Source organism: Thermobia domestica, chromosome 3 (genome assembly GCF_964235325.1).
Source record: "Thermobia domestica chromosome 3, izTheDome1.hap1.1, whole genome shotgun sequence".
In the NCBI taxonomy this organism is placed as follows: Eukaryota; Metazoa; Arthropoda; class Insecta; order Zygentoma; family Lepismatidae; genus Thermobia; species Thermobia domestica.
This window is the reverse complement of record NC_137456.1, coordinates 212,520,528-212,527,100: the sequence shown is the minus strand read 5'-3', so window position 1 is coordinate 212,527,100 and position 6,573 is coordinate 212,520,528. Positions and strand designations below refer to the sequence as shown.

The 6,573-nt window shown below is 37.8% G+C and overlaps 1 pseudogene; it reads right to left on the bottom strand.

The window, feature by feature from the left end:
- Positions 1 to 4,500: 4,500 nt before the first annotated feature.
- LOC145681577 (histone-lysine N-methyltransferase SETMAR pseudogene) lies at positions 4,501 to 5,503 on the bottom strand (annotated as a pseudogene).
- Between the last annotated feature and the right edge of the window lie 1,070 nt (positions 5,504 to 6,573).

The following is a 6,573-nucleotide window of genomic DNA, read 5'->3' as shown; positions in this document are numbered from 1 at the left end:
AACTCCCGATTCCGTATTCAGAGGCATCACAATGCAAATCAGTGGGAGCTTCAGGGTCACAAAATGATAAAACCGGAGCTTCGACTATTTTTTGTTTTAATGTATTGAAGACTTCTCTCTCTATCTTCCCGAATACGAATGATTTATCTGGTCTAGTTAGCTCAGTTAGTGGTTTTGAAATGGTAGCAAATTGCTTAACAAATTTCCGAAATCAGCAACCTAAGAATAAACGTACGTCTTTGACAGTTTTCGGTTCTGGAAGATCGGCTATTGCCTTCACCTTTTCTGGCGCAGGTCTTATTCCATCTTTCCCTACTAGAAATCCGAGAATTTCTAGTTGAGGATAGCAAAAATAACATTTCTTAGGATGCAGTTTCAATTTCAATTCTCTCAGCCTATCAAAAACTAAACGTAAACGATGCAAGCATTTCCTGGAAATTTTCCGAATAAATTATCAAATCATCTAAATACAAAATCATGATTTTGAGTTTTAAGTATGCAAAGACCTTATCCATAACACAAGAAAAATATCAAGGGGAATGTTCAGCCCCATTAGTAAAGAGTTAAATGCGAATAATCCTGCGCTACATATGAAGGCAGTCCTCTCTATCCTCCGTTCTAACCTGAAGCTGCCTGAATCCGCTGCGGAGGTCACAAGAAGATAGCATTTGTGCGTTCCTTAAATATGAGAGTAAGTCGTCTATCAAGGGAAGTCTGTATCTATCGGGCTTGATATATTGATTTACCTGGCGATAGTCAGTTACTAGCCTTGCGGATCCATCTTTGTTTTTAACCACTAAACATTGTGAAGCATACAAACTCGTATAGGGGAAATGATTCCCTGTGCAAGGAGTTTGTCAACCTCTTCCTGTATTAATTTTCTTTGTGCTGGTGTCCCGCGGTACGGAGGTGAGGAGATAGGTACATTTCTATAGGGGGTACGCATTCATCCGTGTCCGTAAGGTCAGAAAATTTAAATGCCAATATATCCCTACATTCTACCAACAACTGTAATAATTTTAATCTCTATTCATCTGTAAAATCTGGGGAAATAGGCCTATTGAAATTCGTTTTCTAGTTCTTTTTCGTCCAACGATTGTACGATCTTTTCAATCTTATTAATCTGAATCTTCAATTATTGATGCACAAGACTTTTCCAAACTGCATACTTCATATTGTTCTTATTTTCCCACTACAGTACCTCCTGGCAATTGAACCTCTCTTTTACTAAAATTTATAATAGGAATTTGAGATGCTTCGTTAGTTTCCACGTATAATGTCCTAGGAGCTAGACAACGAAAGTGATAGTGAATACCATCGCTTGGTTCAATGTAGTAATTTGTAGATACTTTATCGCGCGCCTTCACTGACACTAACCTCATTCCACGAGGTGATATCTTAACATCAACAAGGGTACAGACAGGAATTTTAATCCTAGATCGTGTGATTTCTGTTAAGCCAATCGTCAATTTCAGTTTCATTTGTTTGAACCCAATGTAACTTCGTTCTTCCTATCTTTTGCATTATCAGTTTCTCGTAATTCTGCTACGTCCATCTGTTTAACTGCTCGCGTCTGGTTTTGGATTATGGAAGACTGCTCGTGCCCACTCCTACACACTGACTCTGAAGTGTTAACGTTTCTGTGTCTCATCTGTTTACCTATGGCAGTATTTTTAACTTGTTTGCGCTGTTTTGGATGACAATTACGACCCTTTTTAAGTCTTATTCTATCTGACTGAACAAAGGGAGTGGCTTATTTCCGAATTCCTCTTTTATTGTAATATTGTACTATAGACAAATTCAATGCAGGATGAGAGGGGGGTATTCCTCTTTAATTGAGTAGTACCTAAATAAAATTTCATAGATGGTCTCCTGGAATTTCCCTTTATGATGATGTAGTTCAGACCTACTCCATAAGTAAATTTTGATATGAAATCCATGCCCAAAATTATCTTTTTTGAATGATTTGTTCCTTTAAATAAGGCCATGTTAAGCCATAATGTATGGGAATGTCTGTTTGAAGTGCTAACATAAAAACAATGCCTAATAACCGGCAAGGTTTCTGTGAGTGCTCCCCCTAATGTTTGTATTCTAACCTTTGAACATAGTCTCTTTGCAATGGAAAAAGTCATGGAAACTATATCCTTATGGATAATACTAATTTGGGCTCCAGTGTCCAATACTTGGATGCTGTACGTCTATTCTATCGTACTATAAGACATGCTTTTTATTTATGATAGTGTTCCAATTCGCTCCTTTTGATAGACAATTTTAACTTTTGGTTTATTTGTATGGAGTCTGCAGATATAAGCAAGGTTTGAAATATCCCATTAAATGTTTTGTTTGTGGATATGAATCCAGATTGTTCTGTCACTAACATGGAGGTTTTACATCTACCTTTAACTAGAGAATTCTCTCCCGGCCTAGAAAAATACCGTTTCCAACAGTGTTGACAATTTTCGTAATTTCGGCAAATTGAGGTTTTTTGCTTCCAATTTATTTATTGTAAAATAATATTGAAGACAAACATTAACAATGTGTTTGTAATTCACTTTTCCCGCTGTGCAAATCTTCCAAAATGTCGAACATATAAAGAAAATGAAGATATTTTGAAAGAAAGATAGATTAAAAAGACGTCAATTATTTTGCTCGCACCTGTACTTTTAATTAGGAGTTCCCAATATGCACTCTCCTCCAAATACTACCATTTGAAGAATCATTATTACATTCTTTACCACTTTAAGTTTTTTTTTACCAATTCGATATAAAGAACTTCACATAATTCTGTCACATTTGAAGAATATCATAATAGTCAAAGCATCGCCATCCACACCAGACCGTACCTACCATAAATCTACTGAGCTTTTAATGCCTGATCCGGTAGGGTTTCCATGCAATACTGAGCCAGACATTTCGTAAATACATTTTAACACTAATGAAGATATTGCAACAACACCTGAACAGGAGTACGTTTATTGTAAGAGAAATGATATTCATAAAATATGTCTCCTAGTTGCTACAACACGAAGTGCTGGTCTGCAAGCCAACGTGTTTCGTAACTGATTTGCTGCTGAAAATATTTTACTCATAACTTTATCACATCATACGGAATAGTGCTATCTGTATTATTGATAACTATGTATATTGCTTAAATATTTCTTACCTTGCCATTTATCGTTATATAAATAGACTTAAAATGATTTGTAAACATTTAATCATCACTATCCTAAATACCTGAAGATATACTCTGAAAAATTTCTCTATCGGGAGCCCCACAACTAATTGTAGCCGAAGGCTTGTGATGGCGCCATACTGACACTAAATTTAACGAACCTCTTTTACAACGTTCATAATATTTGTTATTACCAGTGTAATATGTATTTGCCAATAGCTTGCCTCTCTCTTGCTTGCTTTTCACGTCTCCAGGGTGGACGTTGTCTGGAAGCAATAAAACCATAGCATAGCATAGAAAAAAACATAAAATATAGAATTGTAATTGTGCCAAATTTAATGGTGGTGTTTGGTATTCTATATTAACAGAACAGGCCTGAAGTGGTCTGTCTGGCTAGAAAGAAGATTTAAAAAAATAGAAAGTAGCATCTTCTGCTCATTCGAAATACACGAAAGGGAAGAGACATTCTCTTTCAAATGTTTTTTCCCAAAACATTTCATTGGAGCTGAAAATGGCATTAAAGATGTAATGGAATATCAACTGAACACATAGAACGTTACATGTTTCCCCTTTCTAAAGTTGAGAAACGAATCTTTTTGTAAAAAGACTATACGATACAATACCAGATGATAATTATCAATACCAGATGATAATTAATTTTTGAATATATATTAGATAGAAAAATTTTTCAACATTAGCAAAGGACCAGAAATGGTCTACTCAAACCAGAAGTCGACTTTTTAAAATTAGAATTTGATCATTATTTTTCATATTTGGAAAATACGGAAGAAAATAAATACTCTTGAATTCAACAATTTTTATATAGTATTTCTTTTTTCTTCTAGAGTGGTTGTGAAAAGTGCGTATGTGAAAACTTAGAAAGGGAATCTAGGTGAAGCGAAATTGCTGAAGTCTCGATGTTGACTCGACTGATAAATAGTGGTATTGGTCTCGTCTTATTAACTAGACATTACTGCTTGGTTGAATTAAATTTTAACCTCCCTTTCCCGCAACAAGTTTATATCAGGCGTATATCTCCTTCCGGGAAACGAAGCCATATCTCCTGCTATGAAGGAGCTCATGCTAATACTTTATATCCGATTGATAGGGAGTTATATGGTAAACGATCGGCTCTGCAAGACACCATCAGCATATACACGTAATAAAGAGCGTGTATAAATTTGAATAACCTCCCTTATTTTCCACATCATAAAAATTTATTTTAGATATTGAACTGAATATACATTAATATGTATCAGGTTGTAAAGAAAGTTCTTGCGGTTTCCAACCTTCAATTTCAAACTAGCATATCTCAATTCAAACTTTTATTAATCGAAATAAAAACCATGACCATCAATTCACTTTCGCCAGCGAGAAACAAATGTGTTAATGCCGGTAGCATAGATTTCTGGAGTTCTGGACGCGACGAAGTTATTGAAGGTCGCTTCGGTATGGTCTCTGCTTTTGAAGTATTTCTCGCGGAGGAAGTTGTCGAGATGCCTGAAAAAGTGGTAGTCGGTGGGCGAAAGGTCCGGCGAGTATGGTGGATGAGGCAAGTTTCGTAGCCCAATGCGTTCAACTTTTGCAGCGTCTGTTGTGCAACATGGGGGACAAGCGTTGTTGCGGAGCATGATTGATCCCTTTGTGTTGAATAGTGCCGGGCACATACTTCAAAGCTTCTGGTCATTTCGTCGATTTGTTGGTAGTCCTTCTCCGCCGTAATCGTTTAGCCCAGATTCAGGAAGCTGTGATGGATGAGACCGGCTGCAGACCACCAAACAGTCACCATGATCTTTTGTGGGTGGAGTTTTGGCTTCGGGAACTGATGAGGAGCTTTGCCGACGTCCAACCACTGCGCCGTCGCCGATTGTTGTAAAGAATCCACTTCTCATCACACGTCACAATCCTGTTGAGAAACGGGTCGTTCTTGTTCCGAAGAAGAAGAGAAGACGACACCTAAAAAGGACGATTTCGACGATTTCGATGCGTCACTCATTTATCGTGTTTTCTGACTTCCTAATCTCTTGCAGGTGGTTGGAAATTGTCATAGGTGTTACACCCAGGTTTTTAGCAAGCTCTCGAACAGTTGTACGTAGATTGGCTTCGACTAAGGCTCTCAGTTGGTCGTTGTCAACAGCGGATGGCCGATCACTGCTCGTCATCTTCCAGGCTCTCGTCACCGCTGCGAAATTTCTTGAACCACCATTGTGCCGTACGTTCGTTAGTGGTTCCTGGGCCAAACGCATCGTTGATATTACGAGCTGTCTGGGCAGCTTTTCGGCCTAACTTGAACTGGAACAAGAAAATCGTGCGAATTCGCCTCTTGTCCATGTTATCTTTGAAGTCCAGGAAAAAGTGAAAAAAAGTATTTCAAAACAAAACCAATACAACGAATAGAAGAGCGTAAAACGCGCTTTAAACTTATATATGTAGGCACAGTATTATAACGACACTTGAGTTGAAAATACATCACTGAAAATGGAAGTAAAAAAAACCGCATTAACTTTCTTTACAACCTAATAGCTTTAATTGCTCGATCAAAAAGAAACTCATTGACAGTAGTAACTTGATTATATAAGCATTAACTCGTCTCTGCAATCCATTAAAATGTTCATTTTTATGTAACTAAAATATACATAATGTCCTCTTAAACATACTTCCTTCATGAAAGACAACCTACAGTAACGGAGCCGGTAAGACATCCGCCTAGCAACAGAACAAAGTTGGAACCCCAGGTCTTACCTTCACCCATCCGTGAGCCATAGTGGTCTGCCCTTTTATTTTTATATAAAAAAGTGCTTCTCATCGTGTGTATGTTCTGAGCTACAAACATGGAAGTAGTACCGTATTAATGCCATTTCGGCTAACTCGGCGCTGATTGTCTAAAGAATGTCACATAACCTGTTAAAGTAGTATAGTGGCATAAAGTCAATGCTTTCTTGATTTTGGCAGTTTGAACCACACCCAAAATTTTGGGAGGAGTACATAGGTCCATCCTTAAATTTTAACTAACTAACTAACTCTATGGCCTATGGAACCCGGAGGTTCAGTGCCGCGTTCACAAAAGCTCTCCACTGACTTCTATCCTTAGCTAATTGCATCCAGTTTCTACTTTGTATTCCTATCTCTGCGAGATCCATCTTAATATTATCCTCCCATCTGCGCCTAGGTCTTCCTAATGGTCGTTTTCCTATGGGTCTACCAGTCAAGACTTTGAAAGCGTTTCTACTTTCTTCCATTCTAGCTACATGACCTGCCCACCTAAGCCTCCTAGACTTGACGACCCTAACAATGTTGGGTAAACCGTATAAACTATGTAGTTCCTCGTTATGAAGCTTCCGCCATTCCCCATTTTCGTTCCTCTTGGGTCCGAATATTCTTCTCAGGATCCTGTTCTCAAA